The sequence below is a fragment of the Vulpes vulpes genome, chromosome 12 (assembly GCF_048418805.1).
Source record: "Vulpes vulpes isolate BD-2025 chromosome 12, VulVul3, whole genome shotgun sequence".
NCBI classification, from domain to species: Eukaryota; Metazoa; Chordata; class Mammalia; order Carnivora; family Canidae; genus Vulpes; species Vulpes vulpes.
In genome coordinates, this window is record NC_132791.1 from 162,086,102 (window position 1) to 162,106,259 (window position 20,158).

Here is a 20,158-nt window from a genome sequence, read left to right on the forward strand (position 1 = left end):
ATGAGTTTCTTAGCTGTAAGATCGGTCTGCTGCTGCTTCAAACCTATATCAGAAGATAGTTATGTGGTGGAAATTCGAGTTCCTATGTGAGAAGGCCGTAAACTGTGCAGATTGCTGTTACGTATGAGTTACTTTCCTTCTCTTCCCCAAAGCAAGCTCCTCCCTCCTTCTTAATTTAAAAGATCATTTAAAAAATGAACTTTTAATCTTGGAATAATTTTATATTTACAGCCAAGTTGCAAAAGTGGTGCAGAGTTTGCATATTCCCTTTACCTAGTTTCTCCCACAGGCCTCACTTTGATACTGTTGAGGTTTCCTGATAACTTTTCATTTATAATCCCTGTGAACTTCAATCACATTTGGCTTAAAAGGCCCATTTAGCAGTTGGCTAAGGCTGAAATGTATGCCTGAATACCTATATTCTGCTGAAGATATGATATTTGCTTCCAGATAGTCCTTCTGTTTTTACCTTGGTCCATGTGTGACCACTTGACAATAGAGTTTTCTTTGATTTGCCAGGATCTTAACACCTAAATACTTTACCCGATTATGCAGTTAATGAGCTGTGCACCCACAGAGGAGACGAGGCAGGCAGTTGGTGTCAGCATGTCACCGAGGCACATCAGCACCCTCTGCCGTGTCTCACACTGTCACAGTTTTAAGTCAGAATAGAAGCATGTGCATATTCTGAAAAACCCCTGAAGTCCCAAAAACATTTCTTATATTTGGAAATACAAAAAGAACTGATGCAGCTTCCTAATCAAAAGCCCACCAGCTGGTTTTAATATATAGTCTGTAATTAGTATATAAAAAACAGCAGGTCACATTGTATAAACTTTTACAGTCTAAGAAAATGATTTCACAGACAACATGTCATTTGGTTTCTTAACCCTGAGAGATAGGTGGGGAGAGCTTTGTCACCCCCTTTTCATGCACCTGAATGAAGTGAGGGAGGCCAGGGGGTCACTGGTGGAGGCCAAGTTCATTAGAACCACTCTACACACGACCAAACATCTCTTGCCCAGGCCTCCCCCAGCACTCCTCCAAGAATGTGACTTTTAAAATGTGACTTTTAAAATGGTGTTTTTCCTTTTTCATGTTGGCTGAATTCCATCCCAGGGATCATATTTGTGCTTCTAATATGCACAGTTTTCTTTGGATACCTCATTGACAATTTATATATTTTGTTCAACCTAGATCTTTCCTGAACATTATCAGAACAGCATTATTAGGCTTGATTTAACAGAATTTCACCATCCTGGGCCTTCAGGGGAAGTCACAGTCTTTGCTGACCCTGAGCATCTGTAGGCCCTGGTGTACCTGCAGCCTGCTCCGAGTGGCAGCCTGCGATCTTCAGGCTGGGTATTGTGCTGGTGAAAACCTGGGCATTGGAGATACATGGGATGATTTTTTTTTTTTTTTACAAGAACCACAGAGATATTTGAGGAAACGATGTAGTTTGAAAAAGTGATAAATGGACCAGGTTCTTGAAAAGCTAGCAGAACATCTTATTTACTTACACATATAGATATAATCAGAAAACAAAAGTGAGTCTCCTCAAAAATTTTTTTGCAAATATGGCAGGTGTAGATGCTTTTATATAAATTATATTATCTGTTTCTGTGGTATAAAATTTAATTTTGTTCTCATTTGTTTATTTTTGGTTAGGTCTCCATTTCTAACAGCATCTCATTTAACTTTTCTGAAACCGTGAGTTCACAGGAACCCATGTGCTGGTTGGCTGTAGTGGCACTTACTCCCAGATGGTTAAGTCTCACTGACCACTTTGGGGAGTTGAGTGGATGGTTTTTCTTTTGTTTTGTTTTGGTTTTAATCAGTAACATAGGCCAATCTACAAAGCCAAAGTCAAGTGTAAGAATTAAAATACATTTTAATCTTTTCAAATTTTAAGAGTTTCATTAAAAGGACCATCTTTTTTTTTTTTTTTTTTTAAATGCAGACAAAGCCTCCAAGTGCTTGTCTGGTTCCAGCCTGGCACCTCAGAGTCCTGGAGCAGCATCCAGGGTAAATCCCTGGTGGTTTTCCTCATGGCCTCTAGTGGGGGTGGGTGTGCTGCTTCCTTACAGCAGTCCCATGGGTCACATGGGAAAATCTATACTCTTGTTTTGATTATCCCCTTCATGTTAGTGCCTTTTAGGAAGTTGTAAAACAGATGAGGCTGTCTGGCTGGTCAGAGAGGTTGGGTAACCACTGATCTGAGATTGTCCCTGCCAGTGTTGGCAGAATTCAGAATGAAGTTTTAGCTTCACGGGCACATTGTGGGGGAGTTGCGTGTCATGATAGGCGGTGGTCCCATCAGGGGCAGTTCTGTGGGATGGACCCCAGGAACATGAGACTGGAGGCTGCTGGGCTTCTACCAGCTGGCAGATGTGGCTGTGAGTCACCCATAATAGTTACTGCCTCCCTCTCAGAGCGGTTGGGGAACCCGAATGGCCAGTCTGAGAAGGGATTGTTTGTGTTCACTTGGAGTTTTCTGACATTGACTGGAAGAAAGTCAATGGACTTTGTTGGAGAAGAGTAAGACTTTAGCTGTATAATTTACAGTAATGACCCAAAACCTCATGTCTGCTCCCCACAAACCTTCCATTCATCCAAATATTTACACAAATTATAAATTTCTTTCAGCCATGGGGCCTTTTTTTTTCTTTTTTTTCCTTTCTGTTTTCTTTCCCCACCAGATAGATTCACACTGAAAAATAAGACAGACTCCCAGTATTTGCATGTTGAAAATTAAGATCCGTGCCCAGAGGCACCTTGTGGCAGGCACTGTAAGCGCAGAACTGGGGCAATTGTTTATTTGAAGGCTGAGTGTGACATATGATGGAGCCTATCTTTTTAATACCCACCCATCTGTCCTGGACTGAAGCAGGCATTTGGAGTAGCTTTTGCATTTTTAAGTTCAGTTTTGAGAACCACTCATTCACCGTGAATGCAAAGTTGCTGGAACTTTGTTTCAGCGATGATGCCACCCTCTACTTCTGTGAACCCAATAAAAATAGCATAGAATAAAATTTAATTATGCTATGCTGAATATTTCATGTGGAATTAAGGGGCAAGAATTAACTTTACAAAGCATTAAGTTTGGAAAGAATAAAGGCTTTGTAGTTTCTTTGGAAGATATTATAATTAAAAGATTTGCTCAAATGTATTTGTCCCATTTTAAAGAGTTTAAAGAAATCCATCCCTCCCTTCCTAAATTGATTGCTCCTCAAACATCAGCCCCGCTTGGCAGTAAATACGGTGAAGCCACTGCTGCTCTGCTGATCTGACAGCTTCTTTCTGTTAAGTGTAAAATAGGTTTTTAATCTTCTGATTTAGATGTTTAATAGAAAGTAAATATTTGACTTGCTTTGGTTTCTGCTGAACCTGTATTTAAATCCACACAAACAGTTTGAATAAAGTGAAAACATCACTGGACTAGCTATTTTAAACATTTCAGAATGTGAGAATGCCAAATGGGGTTCCCTTTTAAAACTAGAAATGGCTGCTTGCATTTACATAATTACTGCTAACTAGCACAACATTTTACATGGTGACAAATGCAGGGTAGGGAAAGTATCTGTTTAAAAAAGCTTGGTAAAAGGAAGCTGAGAAGCTCTGTGAGCAGCTGCTTCAAGTGGAGGGTCTCTTTGCAAAGCCAGGGGAAGGAAGCCTTTCCATAGGGACAATGATGTCACCAGAGGAGGCAGGTAGTTCAGGCAGCTGCTTGGAGATGCTTGTAAGCTGTCCCTCAGGCTGAGCTTGCAAACTTTTTGTTCACAAGTATTAGTTCCTAAATCTGCTTTTTGGTGTTGGAGTGGGTACAGCATTCTCTGTCCATGGTTAAATGGTGTCTGATGAGGTCGAAGTTCAATTTTGGTGAAAAGAGCCTGGGAGGATATTTGTGAAAATAAAGACGAGTGTCACCAGATTGAGCAGGACTTAGGCCAGAAGCTCAGATGTGGCCTTGATTCTGCCCTTTGTCTCCTGCCAAACGTGGAACCCACCTGTGGGTCCCTTTGTTCTCAGCTGTGTCCCACTGTGTGCATCTCTGCTGGCACCTCCAGAGTCCGGGCTGCCTTCATTTTCTTTGTTTGGATGTCCGTCCCCTCTTCCTGTCTCGCTCCCTGTGCAGGGGCCAGGGTGACCAATGAAAGATATAACCGGGGGGAGGTCAGTAGCTTGCTTAAAAACCCTACAGTGACTTTCCACCCATTTGGAGTAGAGTTGGCCCATGTGACCTGGTCCCTGCTATAGCTCTCAGGCCTGACCATTGGCTCTTCCTCTGGGCTCATTGACCCTTCCCACAGCTGGAACACTCCTGGTGTGCTGCTCTTTTGCCATTTCCTCTACATGGAGTGGTGTCCCCTCCTATCCCGTGTTTGTGTGCTGGCTGCTTCATGCCACTCAGGTCTTACCTCAAATATTGTCTCCTCAGGGAGCCCTTCCCAGGCAACTCATGCTAGCACAGTCTTCCATCACTCTATCATGTGGCATTTTTGAGTGTAATTCATTACTGTCTGAGATTGTCTTTTGTGTTCCTTTCCCTTCTTCTACTCTTCCCCCATTCCCTTAGAACGTGAGCTCTTTTAGGCACGAGCTTTGTCCATCTCAGCTGTCTTCTCAGCAGATACAAGGGCCTGCAAGTGTACAGATTGCCACTGATTAAAATAATGCAGGACAGGAGCCCTGGACAGCACTAGTGTCTGAGGAGGGAGCTGACCTGGTGTAACTGGGCATCTAAAAGGATAGTCATGAAGTCCTCGTGGTCCCCAGATGGTTTTTTGAACCATTTGGGAAACACCACTCTAAACCTTGCCTTTTGGCATTGAAAGCTGACATGTGGGGATTCTAAGAATGGCAGTGGACATGGGCTCAACTACGGGCTAAACCATGTGGATCGTAGTTGAGCCCATGTCCTGAGAAGGTCCGGGACCTTGCTCTCAGGGCTCCCCAGGTGAGATGAAAAGTCAATATTCCCCCTACTCTTGGCTCAGTGGGAGCTCAGCAGTGGGGGTTTCGCCTTCTTGCTGGGGCAGTGGCTGTGCCTGACTTTGCCGGAACTGAATTTGAACTCACCCACACCTAGCTTGAGAGCTAGACCTCATTTTCTGTGATTGCACCTGTGGCATATTTCTTAAGAGCATGACGGGTACACTTTCTATGTTCCGCATTCCTTCTGGGGTTAGGGGACAGATCTCCTAAGATACCAGTATTTGCAGAAGTCTAAAATTTGGTGAGTAGCTTTTAGCTTCCCTGTTTCTCCTCTTGGCTACATCACAGACTTAGGAGGAAAATGTGGTGAGGCTACTGATAGCTGGAACATTGATGAGGATGTTTGGAAGTAGTTAAACCAAACCTTTCATGTTCAACTTTCTTAGGGTAGAAAAGAATCACATTTCCAACTCTTGGCCATCTCAAATATGATATGCCACTGCAAGTTGTCTGTCAAAGCATTTACTTTGGCCTCACATATGTTAGCTGGGGACTGGGTTGTAGAACTCAGAAGACCTGTCTGCTCAGCAAAAGTTCCCCTGTGCAACCTTCCATTCTTGCTGCTGTCTTTTTCAGGACGTTGTTATGGTGTTGGGTTGTTTTAGTAAAAACACTAACTTCTCAGTTATTTTATAGTGAAATAGGCCTTCTTAGAACTGAGACCTAGGGACAGAGCCCATGAGCTGGAGTGTTTGCATTGCTTTTGACTGAACATCAGCTCATGAGGCTGGATTTAAGAGAATCTCCCCTTCTCATGTGTGACTGGAGCCTAGTGCCACCCACGGCACAGTGCCTTGACTGCCTGGTCCCTCATTTGCCTGGCTAGAGAGCAGGCTCAAGCTGGGGGGAGCAGACAGGTTGTTAAGAAAGGGCCTGGCCTGCCAGAGACTGAGATGTGCCAAGTGGGGGTGGCTGGATAGGGCTGGAAAACAGGTTTCGATGAGCTTACAGAGGGTCTTGTATGTAAGAAGTGGGCAACTGCAACAGGCATTTCCCCTGGTAACGGAGTTGGTGAACTGGGGTGTGTTTGGGGCCAGCTGGGGGCAGGGAGAAGAGTAGGAGGATGAACCAGTCATTGTGGTTTCCTAGTTACTGGAAACTCCATACACCTGTTTTTGCTGGGAGCTGAGAAGCCGTCTTACGGCATACCCCTGAGGTGTATCTCTTTTCTGATTTGGTCCTTTTGGTTGGTTGCTTTTGAGGTTAAGGTGCCGGCTTCGTCAACTAGATATTCTAAACAGACTCATACGTACCTACCTGGCTGGTAAATATTTGAAGAGCAATGACTTTTCTGCTTGGATGATTGGAAATTAGTTTGTGCAGCACACTTGACAGTGTGGTTGCCACACACTCAGTATACATGGCAGTTATTATTTAATAGTTTGAGCATGACCCAGAGTATTCTGGTCCAGCCTGAAGAAGTGAGCCCTCTGGAAGGGCATTCTGATCGTGTCTTATTGGCATTGCGTGTGAGCAAGGGAAAAAGCACCCACTTACTATTGTTTCCATCTCCATTCCCAGTCTTAAAAAAGCCAAAATGATTTCCTGCCCACAAATTGCTTGGTTTTCTTTTTCTGGTCTTTCCTTTCATGGCCAAGATATTTGCAGAGATTTCTGGCTAACCAGCCACCCGTAACTTTCCTCTTCATTGCAGATGCTGTGGTTGGTGGTATCATCCAAACAACATCCAACAACTTCCAAAGTTGTTGCCTTAGGAGAGCTGAGATTCCAGTGGTTCAGCCACTGAAGTGGAGTTTTACATTCCTTGTCTTGATAACTGTGTTAATCTTTCAGGTTGATTGAGAAATTAAAATATTTGTTAAATTTCAGTGTGTCCTGACTTAGAGAAAACTAATACTGTGTATATTTTAGGATCCATCTTTTGCCCATTCCTCAATGTGTACTGATGATGAGGCTTAAAGATTCTGTCCTTTAGGATGATGGTGAGAGAATGTGCTATCAATCGGGAGCGGTTCTCTTGGGTGCCATTGGCTTGTGAGTTGGCCCCTCAGGATGGTAGATATGATTTCCAGGGAAGAGTTCAAGGAAGATGCTGGAAAGGGATTTTCCTGACTCTTTTCTCAAGTGGAATCTCCTTTTTGCTTCAGCTGGCCAAGCTTAGCTGGCTCAGCCTGCCTGATTCCTAGAAGGACTTCCCACCCTCTCATCATAGCAAACCTCCAAACAGGTACCTGGTTGATGTGGATCCCCTGGTTTGCTTTGTTTGAACTATTATCTTTTTAATGGAGAAGTGGATGATCTAGACCAAGCACCAAGGTTCTCCTGCCTTCCATGTTCTTCATGTGCCTGGATGCCCACAGCTTGCTCTTGTGTGGATCTGTAGGGCAGACCAGGTAGTCCTGTAGGGTCCATGAAGTCATCTGTACTTGAGGGCTTCTCCAGAGTGGGGGACGGTTTGCTGCCCCTGACGGCGCTGCTGTCACCATGGAAGTGTGCCCAGCTTACTTAGCCATCTGAGATGCACCATGGATGATAAATAATAATCATGGCAGTGTGATTGCTGAAAGGCAAGCTCCAGCCAGTGTGTGCTGGGTAGTGTTTTCCTGATGGATGGAGCCTATTCTGGGAAGCAGCTTATTGTCTCACGTGAACAGGCTTTCTAAAATAAATGACTGCTTTCTTAATATTTTGAATCATTTTCTTCAGCACATGTTTTGTAGCCGTGGTTTGAAAGCTTGCCAAATATATGCCTTCACACAACTCCCTGTAGGGCTGGATATACAACCAGACCAAACAGTGTGATTTAAGGTTGAACATAATTGGGAACTCAGCAATCACTTGCCTTGCATTTGATAGAATGGCAGCAGAGTGCTCTAGAGTTATTTCTCCGTTAAAAAATTATATATATAATTCGCACACACAAACGCACACTCCTATATGGTTTCACCGCCTCATAATAAAGAAGTCGTGTCTGAAACCACTGGCCAGAAACACTAGTGTGAAAATTATTGACTTTTGTGATGGAGGCAGTAATGAGCTTCAAACAGATCCTAGCAGTTGATACCACAGATGTGACTTAGGACCTTAGTCAAGTTCTATCAGGTTACAGGATGGAGAAAAATCAGATGGTGGCAGAAATACATTTTAGACCCAAACCCCCGTCAAGATTTTCATCAGGTGATGTGTTCCCTGTTTCTGTGCACTTCAGTAATTGAGCCATAAACTTCGTGAACTTGGTGCTGCCTCCCAGGTAAACAAGGGGCTTTGGTGTTTACATTTCAAGTGCTGCCGTGTGTTTGGGATTGTTGGACTATCGGTCTCCTGTAATTGAGACCTTCTCATGTGCCTCTTGTGTGGTGGGAAAAATGCTATTGACAGCCCCACTTCCTGGAGCTCCTTAAGAGGTGGAATTGAGAGCTCTTTGAAAAGTCACAGCTAGAATCCGAGTTTGTTTACCAGGCTGAGGGAGATCACACCAGCGGGTGTTTATGGTGACTCTCTGGATGACAGAGAGTGGAGGCACGCGAATATGTCTGCCTCACTCCCTGGTGCACTGGCTCCTTCAGGCTCATCGCCAGCTCCAGCGCTGTGCTGGAGGAGGGGTGTGGGGAGGGAAACCATGCCTGGCATAGCTACCGCAGTTCCCCAATGATGGCATCCCATCGCCACATGATGACATGGCCTACCACCACCCATTGTAAGAAAAAAATAAAACGGAGGTGGAAATGTTGCTATCTTAAAGTGAAATTTTTCCAGGGTGGCCCCCCCCACCCCCCGCCATGAAAGTTTGGATACTTTTCTAGTCATTGAAAAGCTATCTTTTGGAGTTTCAGTCAAATTAACCCAGCTTCAGAATTTAACCTTTATTTGCAAACAACATGATTTTGAAAAACCCTAAAGAATATGTATCTATATATTCCACCTCTAAGAATATGTGAATTCAACAAGATACAAGATACAAAGTCAATTGTATTTGTGTATATTAGCAAAAGCTGAAATTAGAAAATCAGTATTATTGGCAATAGCTTTAGAAACATCCAATACAAAATCTCAGAATGTTTATACGACTTCTGCCCTGAAGACTGGAACATGTTCCTGAGAGAGATGGGAGAGACCACACATAAACGGAGGGCTAGGCTGTGGATTGAAAGACTCAATATTGCTAAGATGTCTGTCTGTTTTCCCTAAATTGATTTAGGAATTCAGCGCCATCCTAGTCAAAATTTAGACAAGCTGATTGTAGTTTAGATGGAAATGCAAAGGACCTGGGAAAACCAAGTCAGTTTTAAAAAAGAACAAAACTAGAAGGTTTCATTGCCTGATTTTCAAGACTTCCTATAAGGCTACAATTGTCAATCTAGTGTGGTATTGCTAAAGGATAGACATGTAGATTGGTGGCGCAGAATAAAGAGGCCAGAAATAGACCCACACATACATGGCAGTTGATTTTTGACTATGGTTCAAGGCAGTTCAGTGGAGAAAGGATGGTCTCTTAGACAAATGGTAATGGAACAATTGGACATCCTACGCAAATGACAGGAACCTCGACCCATACCCTGTACTATATACACAAATTAACTCAAAATGGATCATAGATCTAAGTTTAGAGTCTAAAACTTTTATAAAACTCCTAGAAGAAGACACAGGATAAAGTTTTTGTAACCTTGGAATAAGAGATTTCTTAGATACCAAAAAACACAATCCATAAGAGAAAAAAATGGATTTTGTACTTCATCCAAAGTTTAGAAATTCTGTTCTTCCAAAGACAGTGATAAGATAATGAAACTACAGGCCACAGACTGGGAGGAATCATTTGCACAGCATATGTGTAATAAAGAACTGGCATCCAGAATGTATGAACTTTTATTTTTTATTTTTTTTTGTATGAACTTTTAAAACTCAGTAACGTGAGTTATTAAAATGGCCAACTTAAAAATGGGTAAAAGATTTGAATAGATGTGTTAAGATATACAGATGGCAGCTGACTACATGAAAAACATTTGGGGTCCTTGGTTATCAGAGAAATGAAGTAGAAACCACAATGATATACTAGCTAATGTATATCATTATGTATGTATTCTATAGTCTATAGAATGTCTTCAAAACAAAACAGAAGGCTTGGTAATACCAGCTCTCATACCTTGCTGGTGGGCATGCAGAATTATACAGCCATTTGGGAAGAAATTTTGAGTTTTCTATAAACCCGCACCTTAAAAATTCTTAAATCTGTACTTAAAATATGGCCCTGCAGTGTGACTTGTAGGTATTAATGTGAAAGAATAAGAGGCTGTGTTCATACAAAAACTTGTGTGTGGGCTGTGGCTTTATTCATGATTTCCCAAAGCAGAAAAACCAGTGTCATTCCACTGTCGAATGACCCTCTCAGATCAGTAGAATACTACTCAGCAAGGAAAAGAAGCAAACTGATACAACATGGATGACTCTCACATGCATTATGCTTAGTGGAAAGAAACCAGACTCAAAGGCAACATATGGCCTGATTCCATTTCTGTGACATTCTGGAAGAGGTAAAGCTGCATGGAAAAAGATCAGTGGTTGCTGGAGGTGAGTTGACTACAGAAGAGCACAAGGGAACTTTATCTTGGTTATGGTTGTGATTGTACAACTATACATGTTTGTCAGAATATATAGACCTGGATATGTTGAACAGGTACTTCACACAAGAAAGTATATGAATGGGCAATTAACATGTGGAAAGGTCCTCAGTATCTTCCCTCACAAGGGAGGTACAAATTAAGACTGTTGGGTGCCATGTTATACGTTGCTGGTGGGTGCATCACATGACACAGCTTCTTTGGACACTTGTTTGGTGGTTTGTATGAAATTGAACATCTAGATTATAATCCAGCAATTCTACTCTTCTCGTTTACCTTAGAGAAATGAAAATATGGTAGTCCTCCATTACTCGATGTTTGCTTTCTTCAGTTTCCGTTACTGGTAGCAGTTGATCCTCCCCCTCTGACGGAGTGCCGGGGGTCAGTAGTAGCCAACGCTGTGTCACCTGCTCACATCATTCACCTCCTTCATCTCATCACACAGGCATTTTATCATCTCACATCATCCCAGGAAGAAGGGTGAGTACAGTACAATGAGAGAGATACACACACAGTCATCTAACTTTTGTTACAGTATGTTGTTATAATTGTTTTATTTTATTAGTTATTGCTGTTAATCTGTTACTGTGCCTGATTTATAAATTAAACTTCATTACAGGTATGTATGTATAGGGAAAAACATGGCATATGTGTAGGGCCCAGTGCTATCCATGGTTTCAAGCATCCACTGGGGGTCTTGGAAGGAATCTCCTGTGGATAAGGTCATGCTCCTATATTTGTTCACAAAAGGACCTGCACAAGAATGTTTCTATAAGGCCCCAAACTGGAAACAGCCCAAATATCCATCTTCTGAAAAATGGATGAACAAATTGTTACCGCAGTGGAATTCTGCTGAGCAATAAAAAGAATGAACTACTAATACAACCATATGGATGGATCTCGAAAACAAAAGACGTACATACTCTATGAAACCCATCTATGGTGATGGAAAATGGTTCTTGAGGACAGAGGGTGGAGTAAGTAACTTGAAAGAGAGCAAGGAAACTTAGGGTGATACAAGTGCACTAAATCCCATTTCAGGTTGTGATTGTGTGGGCATGTGTAATTGTTAAAACATCAAACACATTCAGATCCGTACATTCGACTGTATGTTCATTATGCCTTAATAAAATGATCTTAACTCAGTTTTATAGAAATTTTATTGAATCCTTTTTTAAAAAAACATTTATTCTGTTTGGTCATCATTACATGCATTTTGCATAAACCCAGGTTTCTTTGTGGTACCTTTTGACATGGTGCAGTGACCAATGGGCAGGAGGAAAGGCTTAGCTTCTGATTCCATGGTTTGACATGGCCCAGAGCTTCAGAATGTCAAAGGGCAGGTAAGTAGCCCTGTGTTTCTTGGCTCTGTGTCCTATAGGATCTGCTTGTGTTTACTGGCTCACCATGTATAGGAGCTCAGTGCCGTGGAGAACTTGAAGACTCCCATGCACCTTATGCATGGGGGCAACCCCTTCTGGAAGCTGATATGGCTGGCATTCAGCCCTGTGGACCGAGCTGGCTGGGTGAGGCAGGTGATTGGAAAAGATCCTCTTGCTCCAGCTCACTGTAAACATCAGGGCTCTGGCTTTGGTCTCTCTTTTCTTGCTATACTCTCTGTAGGTAGTGTCGTCCAAGGGCGTGGTTTCTACCATCACCAGTGTTGACAATTCCCAAATGATCTGCAGTTCATGCTCTTCTGAGTCAAAGCTATCTAGGTATCCCTCTGTATTGCTCTGTCCTCTCTGCTCAGAAATGTGCTATTATTCTCATTTTGTGTGAAGTTGTCCTCAAACTGTTCCTGCAGCTGCGTCATCTCTGCATTTCCTTTCCATCTTCTCCTCAGCAAAGACATTGGACATTAACATCTCCATCCCTTACAATGGAACCTTCTATTAGGATTCACTGAGTGTTACTCAATCCTGTGGTCTGGTTGCAGCCCTCCTCTTCCCTAGCTTCTGTATAACCTTTGTTAATGTTGGCTTTCCTCTTTTTTCTTGGGGGTAAAGAAAATCTTTCTCTCCCTTGGCTGTGGGTCACAATTCTCTCTCCTGCTTTGCTGCATAGACCCTGCCTTTCTCCTGGCCATCTTTTGAGAATGTAGTGCCTCACATTTGTGTCCCTGGCCCTCTTCCTATGAGAGAACCCTGACCTGTGTCCTGTTATCTGATGGCTTAAGTTTCTATTCCTACACCCATGGCACCACATCTGGATCTTTAGGCCCTACCCCTCGCCCGAATTTCACATCTTTATTTTGTGTTGCATACTGAACGCTTTAAACTTGCTGCGTTCCAAGCCAGACTTACTGTTTCCCCTCCAGCTGATCCTTTGTCTGTTTCAGAGTGTCCCCTGAGACTGCTGCCCCAGGCTTACAGCTCTGGCACCTTTCTTGATGCCCTTCGGTGCTCCCTGGAGTCTGAATGGCTGTCCACAGGTTCTGCCTGTCTTCTCCATAGACACTACCCAATGTGGGCCCTCACGAGCCTAGATTATTCCTGGGTCTCCCTACTTTGTTCTTCCTTTTCCTATAACCTACTTCTGCCTTCATCTAAAGGCAGTTACCCCTATTCTGCAGGTTATAGCCTCATCTCCTTAGGATGACTATGAAACCCTCTTTGTAGCGCCTGTCCCCTCTGTACCTGGGTGATGGGAACACCTGTGTCAGTTATCCCTCCTCTCTGTATTGTCCTCATCCCCCGGCAGGATGGCTTGTTCCCTGTTCTGAGTTTGTGAGGGCACACATGTTTCCTTCTTAATAATTTGTGAATGTGTCCCTGTGCATTGGGGATCATACCCGGATCACTTGTGTTCCAGACCAGACAGCCCCTCCATCCCTGCCCTGTGCCTGTGTTCCCACTGTCTCTGCTCCTCCAGATTCCAGATGCCCCAGGAGAAGCTGAGCTGAATGTCGACGCTCTGGCCAAACGAGCCAGCTTGGAACTGTGAGCGGAAATCGCCCACAATTTCTTCAAAGAAGCCAGGAGGGACCACTCTGTGATCTGGAAGCTGTCCAGTGTTGGTGCCAAGAAGAGGGGTTTCCTCTTTCATGTCCTGTCCAAATGGTTCTAGTGGTCTTACTCTCTCAGGGTTCACCTGCTCCTGGGTAGGGGTGGACAGAAGGGTGGGAAAAACCCCCACCTAGGGGCTTTCTGCAGGTTGTGAAGGTGTGGGATACTAGCAGAGGACTGTCCTAACGGAGGACTATCTGCTGTACCTAGTACATGCGTTGTGTTGGCCTACTAATGCTGATTCCAGATGGAAAGGGCTCATTTGAGGCTTGCTTCCTCCTCATTCCTGTCAGGGCTGCGGGTGGGCAGCGATCCTGCTCCTAACCTAAAATACGGTGGCCTGTGGACCCAGAGGAGAGGCTTTGTTCTGGACCGGTGCTACCCTGCTGACACAGAAAACAAGGGTGGTGACAGGTGCCGCAGGCGGGGTGATAGCCATGGTGGGGACCGTGGCCATGGGGACAGCAGAGTTGGGCATTTTTAATTGATGCCTTTAATAATTACTGTTTAAGCAACAGAAGGCAAAGTGAGATTGTTTCAAAGGCAAATCAGAACAGCACGAGTTTGGAAGTTGGCTCAGAAATCCGTGCCTCCCATCCCTGCTCTGTGGCTGTTATTTGAATATATTTTTTAATTTTCCTCCCCCTCATTTTTGAGCGCAGCCGTCTTTTCCCTAGAGGGAGTGGAAGAGGAAGGTGCTATATGAAATATTCTCCTACAGTTATTATTTGCCCAGGGCCAGTGCAAGTTTCTCCGGCAAATCAAAATCCTCATTTTAGCGAAGTTTGCAACCCTGCTGCCTGCGCAGCTGTGGGCACCTGAGGAGAAGCAGTAGTGATCTGCCCAAGAGGTGGCTGCAGGTGCCATCTGTGCCACCGACACAGCCTTGCTGTGCTCAGCAGGGCCCTCTGGGTCTGAAGAGGAAATGGAGATCCATCTTCAAGATAGACATCAATTTCAGGCCTCAATATTTAAATATTTGTGATTTGTCTGTCCTAATTGCTTTTCAGTTTGTTTGCTTTTTCAAAATCCGGTGTGTGGTTTCCACTGTGTCCTTGAGTTGGTGAGATGGGAAGAGTTATAGGATGTCCTAGAGCCTGGGCAGCATCATCAACAATCGCTGTTTGCTGAGTCGCCAGACATCTGGGCTCTGGGACAGATATAGGGACACGGGCCCTGACCTCTAGGAACTCTCGCCGTAAGGAGACGTGACAGACTGGCTTGCAGCCTCAGCCGCTATCCTCCCTGACTCCCCCCTCGCACCTTCCCGCATCCCCGTGTTTCTAAAAGGGGTGCGGAGATTTTAAAGGGCAGGAGTAAGTCTAGGCAGCTCAGTTGAGGAGCTCCTCCTGAGCAAGGTGTGCCGCAGATGCAGGTGCAGGCAGCTGAGGGCTCCTGCTAACAGCTGCTCTGGGCCTGTGTAGGCCCAGGCACCTCTGGGGGCTCGTGCCTCCTGCTCTCTGGTGAGCTTGCGCTGTTCCCTGAGTTGATGGTCCCTTCCTGGTGAGACACTGAAGGCTCTGTGCGTCCAGCAGCAGGTACCAGGCCAGCCCAGCAGAGGAGTAGGATTGGCTGTCCCAGGGGCCAGAGCCACCCTTGGCCTGGGCAGAGGGAGCTGGGAGTGCCCTTCCATCACCCCAGGATGCCCTCGGGCACTTGTGAGAGGCTGTGGCCCTGGCTTCTCAGGGGTGAGCAGCCAGCCCTTCTACTCAGATCACATCACATGTCTGGTAAAATTCAGAGACGCCTGTGATCTCTAGGCCTCAGGTGGTCTGGCTCATAGTCCCTCTGTGCCCCATGCCTAGGTACTTACTGTTCCTTCTCCCCAGAACTCCAGGCATTTCTCTCCAACTTTCTCCCCTAGCTGTGCTCAGACGCACCCTTTGGGTGACTTCTGTCACCACCCCCTCTGTCATGCACCCTCAGCCCTCTGCCTGGCTTCTTGCGAGGTGCTCCAGCTTTCAGCCATGCAGCATCTCCTTGTCCATGTATCCTCTGTTTGCCTCGTGGCAGGAAGAAGGGACATTTGCTGTCAGCTGTCAGTGTGGACACTGTGAACCCCGGCCTCCCGGGTCTGGTGCCAAGTGAGCGCGTGTGCCTGCCAAGGATGCCCCGCTGCCCTGGGCAACATTCAGGCCAATGAACAGGCCTCTGTCTCGCACTCCCCAGCGAGGCCTTCTACCCACAGCTTCCCTGTTTTCTGGCACAGGAGATGTCGTTCACTGCTCACTGAAGATGCTAAGCTAGAATATTCAAGAAGCATAATTGAAGTAAAAGTTTAGTGTGCTTTTCCATAGAAAAAGTTTTTGTGTGAGCAGTTTGGCAGCTTGCTCACCTCCTGATCCTCCTCCATAAATCCGAGTCTCTTGGGACCGTGGTCCTGTCCCATTCTCCACATTTGGCCCAGAGTTGATAGTTGTGAACTACAGTCCTCATTTATTTTATTTTGTTGGGTGGAGAATCGGAGGGTGGATACAACATTTTAAAAAATACTCTTTGATTCAACTTTGCCAAAATCCTGTTCATGAGGTAGTGGGGGTTGGAATCATAAGCCCAAACTACACCGCTGGCTGGGATGGTGTGCGAGATGCCCTTTGCTTTGCCCTACCCGCCCTGCTCAGTGGGACCATCCTCACCTGGCTCCTGAGTGTGCAACTTTTCACAGGAGTTGTTACTGACAGGTAAGTGTGCAACGGTAACCTTAGCCAGGTTCTGACATTTTCAGAATCATACATGAGCATTGAGAAATCATTGCTGGAACTGCTTGATCAATTTAAATTTAATTAAAAGGCATTGACTCCAAGAATAACATGGTAAACTACAATAATAACCACAAGCATCCTGGTCACTTTATATCCTAATCCTTTTTTTTAAAATTTTAATTTTAATTTTAATTTTTTTAAAATAATTTTTATTGGTGTTCAATTTACCAACATACAGAATAACACCCAGTGCTCATCCCGTCAAGTGTCCCCCTCAGTGCCCGTCACCCATTCACCCCCACCCCCCGCCCTCCTCCCTATCCTAATCCTTATTTCATTTTTCCAACAGAGGCAGGTAGGATTAAGCAGGCCGACTTGCCACATTCTTTTTTACTCTTCAGGAAAACAAAGATTTCCTTGCCTGAAAAGAAAACTCAATTTATTTGTCTGCTTTGGTCATCTGAAATATTAGATGCAGGCTGGAGAATCCTTGAGACCTTTAATAATTTAGAGGAAAGGGCACACGAAGTAAAGTCACCTAATATTCTATATTTGGATAGAGTATTCTGAATTAATTCAAAAATACACGTGAAAGGTCAGTATTGCCTCCCCGTTCCAGCTGCATTTGGAAACAAAAAAAAAGCTATGGCTGTTCTTTCTAAGCAAAATCATAGTTGGTTTCATTCTTGGGCACTCCCTAAAATGACACAAAGAAATGCTGCTGACCCCTTGGGGCAGTTTGGGAACAGGCATCATCTAGAAGTTCATAGCCAGGAAAAGCCCATCTCAGGGCTACTGGGTCTTGAGGCCTCTCCAACAGGAGTGTAGTTCTCAGGTGAATGGGGTCTCCACCCTGAGGTGGGCCCTAGAGCAGACCCTTGAGCCATTAGACATGTCTGAGGGGTGAAGCTCTACCTGGCAGAGGTGGACGCGTGGGAGAGGGAGCGAGTATGTGGGGTGTAGAAGGCTCTAGTCTAAGAAGCTGGTGAGGCTGGGGTCTTGACAGTTTACTATGTGGGTCTCAGTAGAGTGGGCAGAGTTGTCCACCAGAGGCAGCCCTGTACCAGATTAGGCCTGGGTACACTCACCTGCCCTCTCCGGCTTATCTCTGACCAGGTAAACTTAATCCAGGTGCACAAGAAGACTTGTGAAAACCACCCCTGAGTAAACTTTCTATGCTCAGCTCTGTGAGAGGTTGGCGTTAACCTAATGCTGAGGAGGATTTCCTGCACCTTCCTCAGCTGCTGGCCTGGAGGGCTGCCCAGCCTATGCGAAGCTCTGCTGCAGCCAACCTTGACCAGTCCTCAGATCTGGCCTTTCTCAGAGGCCATCATGTACCATCAATGTACCATCAGAGGCCATCATGTACCATCAATGTACCATCATGGACTCTGTAGCGGTCCCATGTTGGCTTTGGGCTTTATCTGTGGATTGAGGAGGTCCTGGGGTCCAGCCCAAAGCCCTTGCTGTGGTTGTGCTAAGGCAGCATCACCTGTAAGGAAAGCCCGGGTGGCTGCACAGTGACTGAAGGGGCACTTTGTCTTCCTTCTTCTGGGTCATAATTAAGCTCACAACCCAGATGATTCCAAAGCTACCATGGATTTTTCCAGTAGGTGACCTCTGGGTAGGAAAGAAGAGCTGCAATCTAAAAACTCCAATATGGCAACTTCTTTCCTCCTTTTTCCTCTGGCTATCTTCTACCTTCCAGCTTCTGCACACATAGTCACCCAGGTGGCCCAGAACCTGTATCTCTTTTGAGCCAGACCGGCGCACCCCATTGCAGGGTTAATCCTTTCTACAGAAATGTTTCTGCAACATTTGAAGTTTGCAAGAAAAAGCTAGCTTTTTATTTATTTAATTATTATTATTTAAATAATAATGCTGGTCTTGTTTTTTTTGAATGGAAAATGCTAATACGAGTTGACGTGTGTTATTGAAACAGCTCTCTGCACACCTGTGTTCCTTTGAAATGTCACAATTTGGGAAGGTCCTCACAGTCCCATCCTGTGCCTTCTGTGTTTACAGAGGCAGCAAACAGGGTCAGGAACCCATGCTGAGTATAGAATGAGGGAATCCTTCAAGGATGGAGTTGTGTTCTTCTGTCAACTGATAGGTCTCTGTGTGGGAAGCTGTGGTTGATGAATCCGAGGTGTTTTGGGCCTGGCCCCTAGGCTGCCAGTCTGCCCTGCATCAGAATCCCATTGCCAGCTGCCTGTAGCTTGGAAGGTTCTGCTGAGAGCACTTTGTAATTGTCCAACAGTGAGGAAATCGAAGTGGCGGGCAAGGCATGGACCTGAAGGGATCTTTGTGTCCCCATTGCTGTCCTCTAGGATGTCATCCTAAATTGCTGTGCATCCGCTAATGAGGAGGCAAGGCATTACCTTCCGTTTGGAGCAGCTGCATTAATTACATCCTCTCAGACATCCCCTGTGCCTACCACTCCTGGCCAGCTTCCTTTGCTTTAAATTAATAGACCAAATTAGAGGGAATTGGGGAGGGTGTCCCTGGAGGCTAGATGCCCTCTGCTCCTGGGATGTGGATGATGACTTTTGCTCAGGACCAGGACCTGTGGGCTGGCTCTGTGAGGCGAGCCTGGGATGTAGTACAGGAGTCTGGGAGGCCACTTCTCTAAAGGTGGCCCATTTGAGCTGGAGAGGACACTGCCTGTTGTCATTTCCTTTGAATTTTTGTGCCAATCCTCCTATCGACAGTTATTGTCCATCCAGAGAATGAGACATTAGTGACAAGTCTAGAAGCCAGAAACAAAGCCCCAGCAAGGTGTCTTCACACGTATCTCCAAATACCCTGGAAGGTCGGCCAGGCCCCTCCCTGTGCCATTCCCCCACCCCCAGGAACGAGGAAGAGGCAGCTGAGTCTGGCCCTGAGTGGCTGAAGGCAATTCACTTCCCTTAGCGTTTTCATCTGAAAAGTGGGAACAATGGTCCTGCCTGCCGGGCCTGTCCTGAAGTTAAATCCACAACTTTATTATATCTCTCTGCTTCCTTGTTTGAGGTCTGCATGCTCCCTGCCCTGAGCCAAGCTTCAAGCTCATCCCTGGCACACACTGGGAGCCTGGTACATATTTGTTGAGCAAATGAATGTGACAACAATTTGCACAATGATAGCTAAGGACACCCAACCCTCATCTTCCTAAATCCCTGCTCCCACCCCACCCCTCCCCTGCCCTCCACTGTTCATGGCCCAGATTTTAGAATGCCCTGGTTGGTGGGGGGCTGTACTGTGCCAGACATGAAGGGGTGAGCAGTATGAACCTGGCATAAGAAGCATAAGAAAGATTTTGCCTCCTTCCACTTGATAGCTTGGGTCTTAATCCCGGAGGAGCAGGTTTTGTAGGAGGCACCCAGGAAGTCTTGCACTTTTGAGTTCATTGTCTCAGGTAGCCAGAGCCCTGAAGGTCAAATCCTTTCTGACTGGCTGCCTCGGGCTGCTTAGCAGGCCAGTGGGGTCCCCTGTTTTTTTCTGAATAAGATTTTATTCCCAAGAAGTCACCAAGTGAGAAAATGTGTGTTGTCTTGCTAATGGGACACTAATGAAATATTAAAGTCTGTCTCTCTTCCCGTCTGTCTCCTGGGGGCCACTCTATCCTCTTGACTTTAGTCGTCTTTTCATAAAGAGCCCCAAGGAATTAACATTTCTTAGTACTCTTCAAGATAACCGTGTTATTTCTGCTGCCATAGAAGTTCATACTATGTGTTTGGTGGCTGGCTGGCTGGACTGAGGCTCTCTCCCTCTGTGGGGCAGAGGTGTGTGTGGCGTACCTGGGGAGGGTTACTTTGGTTGGTTCTACCAGCAACTTATCCCCCAGGCTGGCACATTTCCCAACTCCCATATGCCCCACCTCTGCCTCCTTTTCAAC

At 45.4% G+C, this 20,158-nt stretch overlaps 1 protein-coding gene and 1 long non-coding RNA gene across 45 annotated transcripts in view; both read left to right on the forward strand.

Annotated features, from left to right (window-relative positions):
- CAMTA1 (calmodulin binding transcription activator 1) overlaps positions 1–20,158 on the forward strand; it is an 845,853-nt gene that overhangs the window by 98,447 nt on the left and 727,248 nt on the right. The gene's annotated exons all lie outside the window — the stretch shown is intronic.
- On the forward strand, positions 10,924–11,728 carry LOC140594768 (uncharacterized). Its single transcript, XR_011996034.1, has 2 exons — positions 10,924–11,051; positions 11,191–11,728. It is a non-coding gene; the product is annotated as an uncharacterized lncRNA (long non-coding RNA).